The sequence below is a fragment of the Callorhinus ursinus genome, unplaced genomic scaffold (genome assembly GCF_003265705.2).
Source record: "Callorhinus ursinus isolate GAN/ISIS: 27379988/994484 unplaced genomic scaffold, GSC_fseal_2.0 scaffold5, whole genome shotgun sequence".
NCBI lineage: Eukaryota > Metazoa > Chordata > Mammalia > Carnivora > Otariidae > Callorhinus > Callorhinus ursinus.
In genome coordinates, this window is record NW_027397067.1 from 79,805,049 (window position 1) to 79,824,011 (window position 18,963).

Consider the following 18,963-nt stretch of genomic DNA (forward strand, 5'->3'; position numbering starts at 1 on the left):
TTTCTCCCGCCACTTCTGAGACTCTTTAATATATAAGGTGCAGGGGTGGGGTGTGGTGTCACTTTGGCAGCTGGTTCCAAAATGCCCTCCCGGCCGCCATTCGCAGGGCATGGTGTCCACCCAAGAGCCTGTGAGTGAGAATCTAAATCTGCTGAGGGTGCCTCCTTGAAGCCCCTTCACTGCATCGGATGCCACCCTCATCTCTTCAAGCCCCATCACGGGCGTCCTCCACGACTCACCCATTCCTACAGCCTCTCCGGCTCTCCAGACACCTTGGGCGGGCAAGGAGATGCAGGGTCTGCCCTACCTGTCCCCCTGGTGCAGCAGAGACCACAGAGACGGGGCAGGAGGGGCCCTGGTGGCAACAGCCAGGATGGCAGTGGGTCACCAGGAAGGCCTGGGGGCCGCACAACATGCCTTGTGGGCTTCTGGCCAGGGCATAAAGAGTGACAGTTGGACAAGGAGTTCAGTGCTGAGATGGAAGGGGCAGGCAGAGGTCACGTTCGGAAGGGCCTCGTAGGCAGCAGCTCTCCAACTCTCCAACTCTGTTGCAGACCAAAACTCCTGTACAAGTAGTTGCTGTCATGGTCATTTTTTTAAAAAAATCCATGACAGTGAAATAATTTCTATACAATAGATTGAATTTGACACTTAAAGAGGGACTACGAGTTTTGACAAACATACGATTATATACAATTGACGCAGCAAAAAAGACAAAGCTTCCCCATCACCCCCCGAAAGTTACTTCCTGCCCCTGTGCTGACAACTCACAGCCCCACATCCCCAGCAAAATGGACAACTGCAGTCTATCAGACGGGTCTGCCTATTCTAGAATTCATACACACGTAGCCACACGGTATGTACTTTCTGGGTCTGGCTTCGTGCATTCAGCCGAACGTCTTTTAAATCCCACCCCCCAAGTTCCCGAGTGTGCCGTGATGTGGTCCTTGTTATGGGCCCGAGTAGTGTACAATCCCGCCATTGCTGATCTGCCTCTTGCTTGACCCGGGTTATTTAGTGTTTGGCTATTCCGAATAAAGTTGCAATGAACGTTCATCTGTAAGTCTCGTGTAGACCCAAGTTTTCGCTTCTCTTGGGTAAATGCCATGGACTGGGACTACCTCATAGTGCGGGAGCTCTTCTTCATGTTAGAGGACTCTGCCCACAGCTCTCCAAAGTGGCTGCAGCACCACTCTGCGTGGTCACCGGCCGCACACATGTCCCAGCTTCTCCGCTCCTCACGGGCCTCCTGGTGCGCTGCGTGTGCAGTGGTGTCTCCTTTGGTTTTGAGTTTTCTTCCCTGAATTTCTACGACCTTGGCCATCCTTCCACATGTGTGCTGGTCTTTCACAGACCTGCTTTCATTTGGTCAAACTTTTGCGCACTTTTGGTTGGGGCTGTCTTACCACTGTTACAATATACCTTCGTATAGTCTATGAACAATTCCAGTTGTGTTTCCAGTAAAAGTTCCGTCTTGTTCCTTTCCCTCCACTTCTGAATGCTTACATTTTCATTAAATCCTTGAGCACAAATCTAGTAACTGTCTCAGAGTCTGTGCATGCCAACGCGAGCCCCTCCGTATCACTTCTGAGCCTGTGCTGAGGAGCCAAGCCCCCACGTGACGGCCCCCATGTCTCTGCTACTCTGCACGACCCTGGACACTCCATGTCACTGAAGCCTGATGTTGGTTTTGCCTGCCTGTTAAGGTCCTTGTGCACCAGCGTGCTCAGTTCGAGGCCTGTTTTTCAGCTCTTTTAGGGTGAGTCCAGAGCAGCCTAGCCCCTAGTGTGAGCTCTTGGAATTGACCAGCTCATGCTCACCTGTTAGCTCTTTTCCTGGCTTCCAGAGGTCTCTCTCCATGTGGAGGGCTTAGGGTTCAGCGACGAGCTCAAGGTGAGGCCTACGCAGACTCTAGAGTGCGCTCTCTGCTAGGTCCTTCTCTGGGACTCCAGCCCACGATTTCAGCGGGCCTCAGCCTTCCTCAGCCCTGACTTCCACTCCGCAGCTCAGCAGGACTCCAGGCTTCGCTCGAGTTTCTTCTCCCTACGCAGCCTGGCACAGCGCCACGGCAAATCATAGGGCTCACCTCATCTGTCTCTCTCCTCTCAGGGATCACGATGCTGTGCTGGATTCCTGTTTGTGTTTTTGTTCTGTTACCTGCCAGCCACTCTTTAAATCATTTTCCCCCAATTTTCCAGTAGTTCTAGCATGAGGGCAAGCCTGCCAACAGCTGCTCAGCCCTGATGCTCACCTGCTGAGTTTTCGCCATCCTCCATGCAAGGCCACACTCCAGATCAACTGAATTCGTATTTCTGGGAGGGGGCCCCGGGCCAGCCAGCTGATGCCAGTGTTCAGCCAGGCCAAGAAACGGGACTTTCCGAGAGTGGGGGAGCATTACAGGCCCACATTTCTCCATCCCACTGAAACTGCCCAGGGAGACGGTATAGATCCCTCCCTCACGTGAGCAGGTCTGGATTCAGTGGGTCTCACAGGGGATCCTGGCTTTTTAAGAAACATCCCCAGATAATTCAAATCCAGTGTGAGGCTAGAAGTGAAAAACCGACCTGCGGACACTGCGGGGGGGCGGGGGGAGCACTGAAAGATTTCCGTAACAACAAGCCCACCATGTGGTTTCACACTGCAGTTGGGGTAATCCTGATTTCCGAGTACTCCCTTGCTCAGAAAGGGGCAAGCTGCCCACGGGAAGACGGCCACTTCCCAAGACCACCCAGCAGCCGGTGCCATCCTGCTCCGTGGCTGTCCTGGCCTCCTCTTCAGCCCTGACACCTCGTGTGTGCAGGTGCTGACAGAGGGGCTGGGGCCGGGGGCAGGGAGGGGGTCGGGGGCAGGGAGAGGGCTGGTGCCTGGACTCGGGGAGCCCACACTCAAGGAGGAAAGGAAGGAGAAGGCAGCACAGTGAGCACAGGGCTGTGCAGAAGCACAAAGCAGAGGCCAGCTCCAGCGGTCTGGAAAGCTGCCCCAAAGACAGGGTGTCTCAGCCAGGTTCCCAAGGAGAAGGAGGCTGAGGTGGGCAAAGGAAGTGGGAGCCGCTGGGCAAGCTCTAAGCATAAAGCAAGAGAAATGTGAAACTGAATAGAACGGGAGCATGAATGGGAGGGCAGGGAGAGCTGGGCAGGGCTGGGAACAGGGAGGCAGTCAGGCCAGGCAACGGAGGGCTTTGGGTACCTCTCGGTCCTAAGACAGCACCAAAATCGATAAGCCCTAAGGGTCCAGGCCAGTCTTAGCACCAGCTGCTAAAGATCAGACCCACTTCTATCACGTGCAAGGAGCAGGGCAGGAATCCCAGCAGGATGCATGTCCCATGCAATGAAACATTCACAAATCATAAACCAAGCTAAGCCCACTGCCCAGTATCTGCTGCCATCCACGTTCCCGTTCCCCTCCTCCCTGGAGCCCACCCTCCTGCCCTGAGGATAAAGCCAACACTCTCAGCCAGCCTGACCCCTGGGAGTCTGGGTGCAGCGTGGATCTGCTGGGCAGAGCAGGAAGAAGCTGGGCTGGGCCAACAACGCCAGAACACTGACCGGGCCTGCGTGAAGCCAGCAGACAGACCCCACCTTCCCTGCACGTGGCACGTCACAATTAGGGGGCTGCGTATGTCCCCACTCCCTCTAAGATGGCCAGATGCTCCACACCACCCAGCAAGATCAATCCGTACCATAATCTCCAACTTGGACTAAACCCAAAACAGCGAATGTGGCTTCCTGTAGGCTCCTGCTGCCTCCCCCACACCCCCCACCTCCTCTCGCTCTCCCCATTCCCTGTGGCCCAGCCCCACTCTCTCCGCCCTGAGGTCTGTGCCCCCCCCCGGCTGTGCCCCCACTACTTCCTCGGGCCTCCCAGCCGCGTTTCTACTCTTGAGGTCACAGCTTTGACAGAAGCGCCTGAGACATCCCCCAGCCTCCCGGAACCGCCGCTCATCACCAGCAAAGTGCCCCGTGTACTCCACCGCAGCACTTGTCCTGTTTGCTTGCATATCGCCTGCTCTCCCACTAGAATATTCGCCTCCTGGGGTCACGGACCTCACCTGTTCACAGTCTTGTCCTCAACACACACCCCGTAGAGCCTGGCACGCCACGGGACTCAGCAAGCGCACGCATGGGGCCTGGCACACGGAGGTGCTTGATGAACATCGGAGGAAGAACGGGGGACCTGCAGGCTCCTTCCCGTCTGCACCCCCACATGGAGGCCTCACCTCCTACGCTCACCTCCTACGCCGTCTAGTAAGCGCTTAGGCTTTCACGAGGCAGCTCCAGCAGCGCCCCTGCTGGGACGTCACCCCGAGGCTGCCCCACTCGGCGCTTCCGTCAGCACTCAGCCATTCCATAGCTACTTCCATCGGCCGGAGAGGCCCACGAGGAATGCGTGCTGAATGGCTGGCTGAACGGAACAAGAGCAGACACTGATTCCGAAGGAAAATGATGCTGGAGTCGTATTCCGTCTACTGAGCTCTCGGCAGGTGTCGAACTAACGATAACTGCAAAAGGGTTTCCACCCTTGCAGAAGAACTCGACTTCTTAGGAGTGAGATACACCCCACCTGGAGGGCTGGGTGTAAGCTGCATTCTCCTCGTACCTGCCAGCATGCGAGGCAGCCCACTGGGCTGGTGTGCTTACTGTCCTGCAGCTTGGGCCCAGGGCAGCCCTGCACCCGGAGGTGCGCCTGGCGGCCCCATGAACAACACGTCCTCTTCTCCACCAGCCAAACCCCTACGCTCTTGGAAGAGAAATGGCAGTGGAATGGCAGTCACTCAGGGAAGACTTTCCTGGGGAAAATTAATTTGTTTTTCTCCATGTAGTCATTATATTTCAGTTAGCCATTTATTATCTAGTGTGGTTTTTGAGACTCTATGCATCAAAACAGCATATCTCTCTACAATGACATATTCAAATAATTAATTTTCCCAACTCAATGGATATATTTGGCAGGAATAACAAATTCCTATGCCAATTATACACTAACCTACATGACTCTTTCCTAAAAAAATATAAAGAATGTCACTGTGTTCGCACAATAATGGATTATGTGAAATGGTCGGCTTTTTACCTTTTCTTGCTTTACAAAGTGACATTTTCTGATATATACCTAGAATTCTGTGTAACATGAATTAGAGATTTCAATTCTAATGGTAAAAAAGGACAGAAAAACACAGGAGGGACAAGGAAGCATTTTTAAACAGATGGAAGGTAAAGGCTCACAGAAACAAGGAGGAACGATGGCCCTCATTAAGCCCACCTGGCAGCAGGGCCCCTGGACTGCGAAGACCCACGCTGTACCTGTGCATTGCCCCGTGGCCAGCACAGGGTTGTGACAGAACGGGAGAGCGGACAGATGGGGGGCGGGGGGGCCTGCGTGCACACTCCAGAAGCCTAAGTGAAGGAGCACAAAGAGGAGGGGCAGGAAGCTCTGAGAGACAAGGAACCTCCAGGAGCTGGCCCTGGGGTTTTGCAAACCTTGGTCAATGCATGTGGGCACCAAGCTGACCTCCTGGCAAGAGGGTCTATGGAAGGTGTTTCTCTGGAACTGGTTTGGACATCAGGCTATGGAAGGGGGACAGAGTATATGGTCCAGAAGTGCCCGCCAGTACATCCAGGGCTGGAAAGGCCTCTACCCATGCGAGTCCCCCGACATGATGTCTGCCATGGGAACGCAAGTGACAGTACGTCCTCTCCGTGACGGGAACGAATGATCCTGTCATTTTACACAACTGTCATCTCTCCTTCTAATGAGCACAGACTTGGTGCAGCAGAAACGGCTGGTGACTTTACCAGTAAGTAGTCATCCCCCGTAATAAAAAGGAAGACGTTACATACGTATGCTAATACATCGTGTATTAATATTCGTCACCACCTGTTTACTTGACTTGCTTTTTTATAACTGAACTTGTGGCTCCTTCTCAAATTGAATGTGCCTGTGAAAAGCAGCCATCAGGGGATCTTGTGACACAGGTAGCAACTCAGAGACGGGGGATGTTGGGGATCCTGGGAAAACAGAATCCTTCAAAGTTCTGCCTTCTGGGGTGGGGGAGGGGGAGACACGCTGTGTCTTTCCCCATCTTGGTTTCCTGTTCTCTAAAACGACAGCAGGTGACAATGCAGAAACCTCCAGCTCACACATCCATCCCCTTCCCCTTGTACCTGTCCATCCTCCACACACTCGACTTTCTCTGACCCCCACCCCTGCTGCACATGGAACATGGCGTGCACCGGTGTGTGCGGCGTCTGACATGAGTCGAAACCACCACGGACTTGTGCTTTGTCCCCTGAGAGTCCAGGACTCTTCTTATCCCTAAATACTAGCTTTAGGGAAACAGCCAAGCAAGGTCTGACTCTTGTGGAGGAGTTTCAGCGCTGACCAATGGGTAGAGAGACAAGAGCGGCGAGTAGGGCAGATAGCTCACAGAACCACCTTTGTGTTATTTTTTTTAAAGCCTTAAAAAAAGAGGGATCAAAACTCCCTGGTCCCAATGTGAGCAAACACAGCCTCTGAGGGAGCGGTGACAAGGGTCATTCCATCTTTTCTGTGGGGCGCTTGCACGTAAGAAAAAGAAAGGCACCTGCCCATGAGATCCAAGCCATCTGGTGCCAGGCACCCTTCCCAGCTCCAGGTGTGTGTCTGGGGAAGTGTCTCTGGAAGGACAGGAGAGGGGATCCTGCAGAGTGTAAAACATACTTCTCCTGGACACACCCCAGTCACACTCGGTTTCAACAGAAGGTGGGCAATGGCTAGGAAAGACCCTTTCCTTCCTTTTCAACCTTCTACGCATTTAAATGGTCAAGTTTGGGTCTTGGCAAATCAGCCGCTCTAACGTCACTGGAATCCCAGGAGAAAACTGCTGTCCACCGTCAGCTGATGTGACGATGGGGTGGGCCTTTGGTCAAATCCAAGCAAAGGGAAGAACTAAAAGCAAATGTGGAGGGCATCTTTCCTGATTTCTTCATTTTGAAGATGAAAACCCAAAGAAGAAAGTGTCCTCACCATGTCACAGGACAAATAAGTGCACTACATTCGTACCTTGAAGGAGGGGGCATAAAATGCCCAAGTTCTGTTTTCTCTCATACATAGGTGCTTTTACATACCGATCAGAGCCCATGCGGAGGAAGGACATGATCAGCAAGAGGCCTGAGCCCACATGGTAACAGAAAAGGCTGAGCAAAGGAAGGGAAGAATTCCAGAAAGCTTGAGTGCCAACTCCAAAGCTCAGAAGGGCCACGGCAGGAGGAGACAGTCGTGCATTATAGCCACCAGGGGGAGAACCAGGCCCCATGCAGAGTGTCGAGGCGGCGTATCTGTATGTACGTAGGGAAGAGCTGTCTAATCGGGGAAATAAAACGTGTGTTTATGTGTTCCTTCACTTTTTTGGGTGGTTGCCTGAGCTTGGCACTTACCTAGGTGAGGTGTGCATGGGTCTGGGTGTGCACATCCCCTGGCATGGGAATTGTCAACCTCCTCTTTTGTCAGCTCCCTGGAAGCAAGGATCATGACAGGTACATCTGTTCATCTCCAGGGCCGTGCCTGGCACTCAGCGGCAGGCCAGGGCTGCCCAGGATCGCAGGACAGTCTTCCCGGAGAAGTGACAGCTGAGCCATACATGACACAAACAGTGGCGACACAGCAGCTGGAGAGCGGACGGGCCCAGTTCCCAGCAAGGGAGACAGCACGTGTGAAGGTGTGGGTCCTGGGTTGGGCTTTCCGGGGGCGGTGGGCAGCCCTCAAGGCACAAACACCAAGCACAAGCGAGGACCAAACTCCTGGTGGGACCGAAGAGACACGACGGTCACCTCCCATCTCGGCCAAGACACTTGAGGAAGGCACCCAAGTGACAAAAAGTGTTATATTTGGAAGAGACATTTACTGAGGAATTTTGAATTATGCATTAAATAATTTCCAGCTCCAAAGACCTTTCCATCATCAAGACCCTCACTCAGAAAAGCAATTCAAACTCAGCCAACCCCCTAATGAAACCAGGCCAACAGATTAAACAAGAATCGGTGATCACCTGTACTATGAAATTCTTAAATCAAAAGAGCCTCATTAGTCCATTTGTATTTTGCAGGCAGCAATCAAAGCCTAATTAGTTTACCAGAAACAACACTGCTCTGGCCGCTTGTTCGATCCTCACTGGTAACAACGCTTCATTTGGCACAGCAACACCACTTTGCCTAATAAATCAAATCAGTAGTAACTACCTGAATTATGCATGAACCTTTCCACTGGCGATAAGAACAGGATTACTTAATCTGCGTTACTCTATTAAGTAATTCGCCCTTGAATTTCCCTTGTACCCACAATAAGTAAAGGTTAAAACACACCTAGAAGAAAAACAGGATTTTAAAATAATGTTGAAAAAATGACTCTCTGAAACACACAAGCCAAGTGGCCACGGCAGACTCTGGTCCCAGCACAAACACAGCGTGCCCACCAGCTCAGAGCTCGGAGCAGTTATGCCTACAAAGAAAGAGCACCCCAGTCCCCCTCCTCTATTGCTTTAAAAAGTTAAAGATAATGTTATTCATCAGAGGGGTTGGGGTGGGGGTTTTTGGTGGACATAGACAAAGCACCAGACTCAGCAAGGGGGTCTGAAGTGACCTTGCTCTCCTGGGGCGGGTCCCCTGTGGGCCGCGTCCACAGGCATACGATTTAGAAACGGACAGAACCTCAAGGCATGTAGATCACTTACACACACAGACCCCTTCTAATGACCGCATCCTCTGTCATCACCTAAATGAGCCACAAGCCACCAAAAACGTTCTGTGTTGATGGGCATGGAAGCTGTTCTCACATTTGTTTATACAAATAAAGCTTGGAAGGACATCTTCATGCATACTTTTTCCTACATTTGAATTATTTTAAGAAGTAAAAGACAGCAATGTCATTATAACAGATTCGATATATTAACAGGTAGCCTTCTTAAGAGATTGTAGCCACTTACATCGGCAACAGAGACATTCATGCTCTAGTCTCCACACACCTGTTTTAAGTCCAGTGCTGGCAAAAAAAGCATAAACACACACACACAACGGTGACTCAAAGATATGTGAATATGTGAATTTTTCTTTGAATAATCAACAATTAATAACTGCAATAAAAAAAATGGATTAGATAGCAGACTGCCCTTGCTCCATAATTACACAGGGAGCTTCCGGAGGGGAGGAACAGCGGGGTCTTGCTGTGGAATAAGCCATGGTGGTCGGAAGACTACGGCAGGTTCTCAAAGCATGGGGCACAGAAAGACCAGGCCATTCACCCCTCACTGTCACGGCTGCAGGGCTGTCCCCTGAAGCCAGACCCATGTGCAGGCTCCGCGGAGTCACGGTGATCCAAGCCGTCCGTGGGCTAGCACATACTTGCAGAGGGGCCTTGAGACATGCCAGCAGGTCCTCGTATGTCTCTTACCCTCTGGTCAGGTCGTGAAGCAGAGGAAGCAGAGGACCTGGGCCTGCGTTAGTGGCGGACACGCTAGACAAACACCTACGGAGTCCCTGACCCCAAAGAGCGCCTCGCCAAGTGTCCGCACCTCATCACCCAGGTGCACGGGGCTATTCGGTGCTGGCTTCCACACCAGCTGCTTGATCCACACTGTCTTAGAGCCTCACAACCACCCGAAATGGTCAAGAGCTCTGACACATGAAGAACCAGAGGCCGGGGTGGGTGGTACTACTTTTCTGATCTGACACAGTTGTGAAAGCGATGGAGCCAGACAAACTCGGGATTGTTGAAAAAGGAAGCAAAGCCTTTTAATGGCAAAAGGAGAATCCTTTACACCAATGGGGTGGAAAAACTGGATATTCCATATGAACAAAAATAAACGTAAACTCCTAACTCACAAGCTACACAAAGTCATTCAAGACAGGTCCCAGATCTAAATGTAGTAATAAAACTACACGGCTTTCGGGAAAAACTACCGGGAAATAGAATCGAGAAAGAACTATGCATGAAAAGAAATCATTGATAAAATAGACAACATCAAAGTTAAAACTTCCCATCAAAAAAGACCACTAGAAAATGAAGAATTCCATCTTCTACTCAGAATATAAAAAGCTGCCAAGATCCTTGCTCCCTTCTAACAACCAGAAAAAACAAATAGTCTACAAAATATAACCCTTCTCATTAGAGAGCTAAGGCTGCAGGACAAGACACCATCCACTTCCCAGCTCATTTTACGACACAAGGATTACCTTAGACCAAAGCCAAGAAAGGCACTACAGGGAAAGAAAGTTACAGGCCACTGTTACTCACATACTTAGATGCCAAAAAGGAAAGGGGAAAAAAAAAAAAAAAAAACACCTCAACAAAATATTATCAAATTGAATCCAGCAATACACATTTATAAACACACCCCAACAGGTGCCAGATAAATACTGACAGGGTTGGATATCTGGAGAATACATCATGACCAAGTGGGGCTAATCGCAGGAATGCGAGACTGGTTTGAAATTTTTTAATTAATCGAAATTCACCATTTGAACAGAAAATGAAGAAACACTATATGATCATCTCAATAGATGCAGAAAAAAGCATCTGTTAAAGTTCAATATCCAGGGGCACCTGTGTGGTTTGCCTTCAGCTCCAGTCATGATCCCAGCGTCCTGGGATCAAGCCCCCGTATCAGGCTCCCTGCTCAGCAGGAAGCCTGCTTCTCCCTCTCCCACTCCCCCTGCTTGTGTTCCCTCTCTCACTGTGTCTCTGTCAAATAAACAAATAAAATCTTAAAAAAAAAAAGTTCAATATCCATTCATTTAAAAAAAAAATTCTCAACCAACTAGAAGCAGAAGGTAACTTTTTCAACCTGAAAAAGGACATCTGTGAAAAACCAACAGTTAACACCCCACTTAGCGGTGAAGGACTCAACGCTTCCCCAAAGATCAAGAGTAAGGCAAGGACACACACGTCCACCATTCTCCCTGAATATCATACTGAAGACGTGCCAAGGGCAATAAGGCAAGAACACAAAAGACATACGTTAGAAAGGAAGAAAATTATCTCCACGCATAGATGACAGTAGCACCAAACCATGAAGTACGTAAATGCATGCCAGGTGTGGGTACTGAAAACCTCAGATCACTAATGAGAGAAACCAAAGACCTAATAAACGGAAAAGTGTGTTCTGTGTTCGTTCAAAGACTCAATATAGTTAAGACATCAATTTTCTCCAAATTTATCTAAAGATTCATGTAATCTCAATCACAATTCCAACAGGATATTTGGTAGGGGTCAGTGAGTTGATTCTAAAATTAATACGGAGGGGCGCCTGGGTGGCTCAGTCGGTGAAATGTCTGCCTTCGGCTCAGGTCATGATCTCAGGGTCCTGGGATCGAGCCCCACATAGGGCTCCCTGTTCAGTGTGGAGCCTGCTTCTCCCTCTGTCTCTGCTCCTCCCCCAGCCTGTGCTCTCTCTCTCAAATAAATAAGTAAAATCTTAAGAAAATAAACTTTAAAATATGGAAAGGCAAAAGAATGAGAATGGCAAAAGAAAAAAAAAAAACCTTTAAAAAACAAGAACAAAGTTGGAGCACACAGATTTCCAAACATACTATAGAGCTGCCATAATTAAGACGGTGCAGCACTGGTGAAAGGGAGACATAAATCAGTAGAACAGAAGAGAGAACCCAGAAGTAGAAGCACAAACATGTAGCAGGTGCTTTTCAACAAAGGTGAGCAGGCAGTTCCAGGGTGACAGGAAAGTCTTTTTAGCCAATGTTTCTGGAACAACTGGACATCTATAAACCAAAAATAAATAAGTAAATTCTCAACTCAGAGCTTGCACCATGGAAAAAAAAAAATCAAATCAAAATGAATCATGGTCCTAATGTGAAACCTAGAGGTGTAAAGTTTCAGAGGAAAACAAAGGAGAAAATATTTATTGCCTTGGGTCAGGCAAAGGTTTGTTCAACACAACCCCAAAGTCATGACCCATCAAAGAAAAATACTGATTAATTGCACTTCATCCTAATTTAAAACTTCTATTCTTTAAAAGGCACTGTTAAAAAAATAAGAAGACAAGTGACAGGGGAAGATAACTTTTTTTTAAGATAACTTTTTAAAGCACATATCTGATAAAGGTTTTATGTCTAAAAACTCTCAAAACTCAGTAATAAAACCAACAACCTACCTTTCAGCAAAGATGACTTATTGGTGGTGAAGAAGCAAATGAAAAGCTGTTTAACATTCTCAGTCATCAGGGAAATACAGATTGAAACCACATACCTAGTAGACTCACTGGAAAGCCAAACTAGTAAGACTGAGTGTGGGCAAGGATGCAGGATGGCTGGAGCTCTCACGCACTGCTGGTGGAGATGCAAAATGGAAAACAGGTTGGCAGTTCCTCATAAACTGTATACACTCATCCTATGACCCAGCAATCCTGTGCCTAGGTGTTTCACCAAGAAAAAAAAACACAGGAAAAAGTTTACAGCAGCTCACATATAACCACCAAAAACTGGAAACACACCAAATGTTCTTTCAACTGGAGGATGATTAAGCAAACTACAGTACATCCATACAATGGAGTCCCATTCACATATCCAAAGGAATAAATTACAATAGATGCAACAACAAATTTGAGATGGATTCTGTTAAGTGAAAGAAGCCTGAAACAACAGGCTACATACTTTATGATTCCACATATTCAGAAAGATTCAGGAAAAACAAAACCATAGAACAGAGCAGATCAGTGGCTGCCAAGAGTCTCACATAAGAAGCTGGGTTTACCTGCAAAGGGGCATGAGGGAATTTATTAGGGTGAAGGAACTATTCTGTATCTTGATTTTGGTGGCAGTGGTTACATGTATGATTTTGTCAAAATTCATAAATCAATACACAAAAAGGGTGAGTTTTATTGCATGTAAATTATACATCAATAAATCTAATTTTTTAAAAAGTGAAGAGGCAAGTCACAAAGAGAAAATATTCACAATATATGTACCTGACAAATGACTTGGATCCAGCATATATAAAGGACTCTGACAACTCAATAATAATCCATAAAATGAACAGAAGGTTTGAAGAGACATTTCAGAAAAAGGAAGAGCTATGAATGGCCATTAAGCACATGAAAAGGTGCTCAATGTCATTAGAATTAGGGAAATACAACTTTAACACGTGGGAAGATAATCACTAGAGTGACTAAAATGTCAAAGTTTGGTAATACTCTTATTTTGGTGAAGATGTAGAGCAACTGGAGCTCTTACACGTTTTCTTTTCTTTCTTTTTTTTTTTTTAAGATTTTTATTTATTTGTCACAGAGAGAGAGAGAGAGAGAGAGACAGCCAGAGAGGGAACACAAGCAGGGGGAGTGGGAGAGGGAGAAGCAGGCTCCCTGCAGAGCAGGGAACCCGATGCGGGGCTCGATCCCAGGACCCCAGGATCATGACCTGAGCCGAAGGCAGACACTTACCAACTGAGCCACCTAGGCATCCCATCTTACACGTATTCAATGGGAATGTAAAGTGGTGTGATCATTTTATAAAACAGTTTTGATAGTCTCTTATAAAGTTAAACATACATGTAACATAGGATCTACCAATTTCACTCCTACATAAACACCAGTATTTCCAAACTACCAGTATTTCCAGGAGAAATAAAATCCTAAATCCATAAAGTCAATTCTATAATAATGTTCATTATACCTTTATTCATAATAGCCAAAAACTGAACACAACTCCAACACCTACCAACAGGAAACGGATAAACACACTGTAGTAGGTCCACACAATGGAAAACTCATCCAGCAATAAACAGAACTGCCGATGTACAATGACATGGGTGAGTCTCATGAACACTTAGACTAAGCAACAGAAACCAAGCACAAGAGTATTTGCAACGTGATTCCTATCCTATGCCGTTCTAAGACAGACAGGACAAAACAAAGCAGAACGGAAGTGGCCTCTAATTCAGGTGCACAGAGTGACTGAGAAGGGATCTGAGAGAACTTTCTGGAGAGGCTGAAACGTCCTCGATCACGAGAAGGATAAAGATTAACAGGATGTGTCCATCTGTGAAGACGGTAGAGTTAAGGTCTATGCATTAAATGTGCGTCAACTCACCCGTGACGACAAGTAACTGACAACATCACCATCATCACTGTCACCGCTCAGCGACAGCGATGACAAAGCACAGTGGAGGGAGGGTCGATAATTACTGAAGCTGGTTAGTGGATAGGTGGAGATTCAATATGCTACTGTTTACTTTCTATATGTTTGAAATTTTCCATAATAAACATTTTTGTAAACTTAATCACCTACCATGCCCCAGATCCATGCCTGCTGAGCACTTTCACATCTGTTAGCTCATTAAATCCTTGCAGCAATCCTGTGGGGCAAGTTGATTGCACAGATGAAGAAACAGCCTGGGGGAGGCAAAGATAGTTGACGGTTGAGCTCCGCGGAGGCACCTCCAGCGCCACCATGTGAGCAGTCGGCGTCCCCACCGCCATCGTCCCGACAACTGAACGTGGAGTGAGCACCTAGAGTACCCAGGAGCCAGGGAAGTGACCTGGGCCCCCCTCCCCAGTGTCACCCTCCCCCCTCTCCGCCCTGTGTCTCTGATCTTCCACAGTTTCACCGAAGCTACGCAAAGCCCTTCTGAAGCGAGACATGGGCATTGTGAATCCCTTCCCCTTAGCTGCCTTCTAGTCGCAGATTCTGAACAATGGGGGAGTAAAACAGGGCAGTAAAATCCCTTATGCTCACCCACTCTTAACACGATGGTGGCAAGGAGAGCAACAGTGCTACCAAGAGCTAACAGGACGTGCTTGCTTCTCTACAGACTTCCCGTGAGTGATTCAAGTAAGCCTCCTGTCAGTCCTGAAAGGAGGCATTATCATGATCCCCATTTTGCAGGTGAGTAGGCAGTCAGCCGTCCAACCCCTTTTAAGCACTACATGCATACACCATGTCACCGTCAACATTTGAAATCCAGAAATCATTAACGTGCATCACTAAGAACAGTCTGCAACTGTTCCCTTGATAACATTGTGGGGAGGAGAAAAAAAAAAAAAAAAAGATGCTTCCCAAGAGCCTCTCAAAAGATCTAGCACTTTCCCCCTGCTGCTCTGTGCGTGGATCCAGCTAATCAGTGGGCCCAGATAATGGGCTCTCTCCAATCACACTAATTCACGGGTCTTGTCCTTACCCATCTGAGTTTACAGAGTAAAAACTTCCTCAAGCATCACGCTCTCTCTCTGAAAAAGCCAGGATTTAACCAAGATGACTCATCAAAAATGTGACAACAAAGGAGAACACAGAAGAGGTGCCAGGCTGCCCAGGTCCAGGTGCATGTCCATCCTTACTCCACACTAGGTCCTTCCTTCTGGGAGCCTCAGTGCCCATTGGAAACTCAGGGACAGCACCACCTGGCCCCTGGGGCATCACTAATTTATCAGGACACTAATCACAGCTGTCATGTGTGTGTGTGACCATGTATATAACATAAAATGCAAAATACAACCATAAAATATATTCTAATCTAATACACAGACATTTGTGTCTTGAACAAACAGCTCCCCATTAGACTGATAGCTCAGTGAAGACCGAGACCTTGGCTCATCTGCTCAACACTGGGTACTCAATAAATACTTGAACAATTGAATGAATGCATGAATGGATGGATGGATGGATGGATGAATAGGCTTAACCCCTGCTTTTAGGGAACATGTAGCTTAATGGGAGAGGCTAAAAATTAAGCAGATATAATCCAATGGCTTTCTTTTCCTTTCTCTCACAGAAAAATGTACAAAGTAGGTGTGACAGGACCCCTACTCGGAAGTGACCCCACAAGTCACAGACTAACAAGTGGCCCCAAGAGAAGGTGCTTTTAGTTATCTTCCGTTTACCTGCCTTTGAGCAGGACGAGTGCTGTCCCAGAGGGGACATCACATGGTAAACAAAGAGAGCTGGGACATGGGGTCCGAGAGAGCGCCCTTCCTGCTGGACATCCAGAGACTTCCTGAATGACGTGGCAGCTGGGCAAGACCTTGGGAAGGAAGGACTAGAAACGTTGAGATGTGGGGCAGACACAACCAAGGCTGAGGAATTATGTGGGTAGATGAGAGGCAGAAAAGCCACAGGAAGATGTGAGAGTCCAGACAGTCTTGGATGGAGAGCAAAATTTGCCTCACATGTATAAGCATACTGGTCCTTACAGAAAAATATGTTTTTCTCCTCCAAAAAGCAAGCACTTTATTCTGCATTTGTCATGGAGTTAAAATAATTAGAAACGAAGCATGTAAAACCCAGGAACACTAGCAGAACCACCGTGAGACAAAATGTCTTCAAAGCATGTGGTTCATCTCCATTTAATTAGAAATTGCTCTCAAAGAAGAAAAACTGCCCCGCAATCAGCTTATAGACAAGAAGAATCTGTTCCAAAGGATTTCCTCTTTGCTTTCTTGCTTTTAAATATCTCTATGGGGTCACTTGCAAAAGTACAAAGTTTTCTGGAATTCTAAAATAGTTTTGTTTTTGTTTTTGTTTTTGTTTTTACAAAAGGCAAAAGGAAAACTGCATGCGTGTTAGGTTCGTGGCAGTGGCTCCCGCGGCACTGGAAGAGGCTGTCTTCACGCTCAGAGGCTCAGCGACTGCGAGCTGGAGGCTCAGAGTCAACCCCAGACCTCAGCCTCCTGGGGGCCGGAGGTCAGGCAGGGGGGGACAGCAACACTGGATGGAGAGGTCTCGGGCCTCAGTGGTGGACATGGGACGGGCGGCTGGGCTGGGGACGAGTGAATGGAAAGAACTTCGTAGGTGAAGAAAGGAACCAGAGGCCATCTGGACAAAACCCTCAACCGCAGGACAAAGAGGGGTCTGACGCAGGGACTGAACCCACTATAGGAAGCAGCAGCTCAGAGTCCAGGATGTGCTGTCTTCCAAGGAGTCCAGCTGGGCATGGAGAGGACATCCTACCCAGGCATGAGGACACAGAGACCCCAACTCAGAGGCCTGTGCCCTAAACCCGGATCAGCCCCTCCCTGTCTGCTCTCATCACCACCAGTCAATGAGAGGCCTGACCAACAACAGCTTGGCCTTTCAGCTCTGACACCCGCAGGACTCGACTTTGTTCAATGGTCCCCTGAGCAACCGTCCAGCTCCTCAGCCTGAGACAGCCAAAAGCCAGAAGTAGCAAAAACCAATCTGACAAGAGTTTACACTCTGAATAGGACAATTCTGGCTCAAATCCTGGTTCTGATCCTCACCAGGCATGGGAATTTGGCAAGTTCCTTAACCTCAAGAAGCCCCAGAGAAGCGAAGGAACACCCACCTGTGAAGGGCTGTAAGGCCCAAAACAGCATAGGGAGAGATGCAGAATAAAGGAAGAGCCACAAGGATGGCAGTCCAGCGTGCTGGTATCAATCACGGGCGTTGTCCCTGAGCCACGCACCCATTAATGCCCTCTTTCTCCCCTTCATAATGACAGGGACACACACTTTATAATACAGCTGAAACAAAAGCCCAATCAAGCATAACCGAAAAGGTATCACTTTCATCTGGTCAGATGGTGTTGCAGATCTCTAACTTCTGTTTTAAGAAATCTCAACTTGTACGAGTCACTTCTATTTCATCAAAAGGTCAAGATTCCCAGAGGAAGTGATGCTGGAAGATCCATGAGAATCAAGTACATAAAGGGTCGGAAATGAGGCCTCTGACAATGAACATTCTGTGGCATCAAGCAAAGGTCCTCAACGGTTTTCCTTGTCACTTAGCACTCAGCATCATGGAGATTTAAAACCTTCCACTTGCAATCAGGACAGCTAAGAATACTACCCCCCTCCCCCAGCCTGCCTATGTGATTCCCAGTGCTGGGGCCAGAGCTACACAAGCCACATGTATGTGGATATTGACCCGAGTGCCAAAGAAATAGGCACCAAACAAGAAAGTTTCTGTCCAGTGCGTTAAGAGTTCAAGTTGCTGTACAACCATTATCTCCCGGGGTCCTCACGTTGTTGCTGTGGGAAGGTGTTGAGATGGACCCACTGTGTCCACGGTCACAAACCCTAGACCCTTCTTGGGTCACTAGTCAAGAAAGCTGCTTCCTCCAGGAAGGCACCCTGCTGGCTCTGCAGGTGTGACTGGAGTTTCTCAGAGAAGGCACCGACCTACCACCTAGAAGATCATTATCACCGTGGAACTGCCCCCATGCCACCTGTTCCCAAATGCCCCTCCAGCCAACAAATCCGCAGGCCCTCCCCCGTGACACACACACTGCACCTGCCCTTCTCCCCTCTCCCCTCACCATCTACCCCACATCTCCAGCTGTTAAGCTCCTCACCCGTCAGAGCCCGGCTCAATGCCCTCCTCTGACGAGACTGCCCCCCAACCTGTCCCTACTCCATTCTCAGTACTTACTCCATCATACCCAAGGTGAAGAATAAAACTGATGCATTCAACAGTGCACATCTGATTCCTCTACAAGACAGTTCCCATAAAGACACTTAGAAATCAAGGAAATCCTTTGTGGAGTTCTTCCGGCGGGAGAAGGCTATCAGGAAAGATAGTCATACACGTGCATTCAGTTCGCTGTTCTAGTACAGTAAAAATCTATAAATGTAAAACTGTCCACTAAAACAACCCTAAATGGATACGGGAATCAAACTGGGCCAGACACACCTCTAGGCATCTCTCTGTCCTCTACATCGAACCAGAGGCCTGGCCTACAGGAGGAACTCAATGAATATTTACTTGCCTTGCATTTGCTGCATTTAGCAAGGATCGGACAAGAGCTCTGCCTCTCCCGGGGGACCACGGGCACCACCATTCGCCCCTGACTACTCAGGGCCCAGCCTTCTCAAAGCAACCCTGGGGAACTAAATGAAACCGAAGAATGTTCAACAAGTGAAAGATGTTGTCAGTGAAAAGAAAAGCTTTAGAACCCTGTGACCCACCTCTGCCTTATCTGAAAGTTGAGTTTTTATCAGCCCACATGAAAGCCACATGTTTTTATGACCTGGGC

General features: G+C 48.3%; 1 protein-coding gene across 4 annotated transcripts in view; it reads right to left on the minus strand.

The window, feature by feature from the left end:
* Positions 1-18,963, minus strand: part of TRAPPC9 (trafficking protein particle complex subunit 9) — a 544,520-nt gene that overhangs the window by 227,992 nt on the left and 297,565 nt on the right. The window lies entirely within an intron of this gene.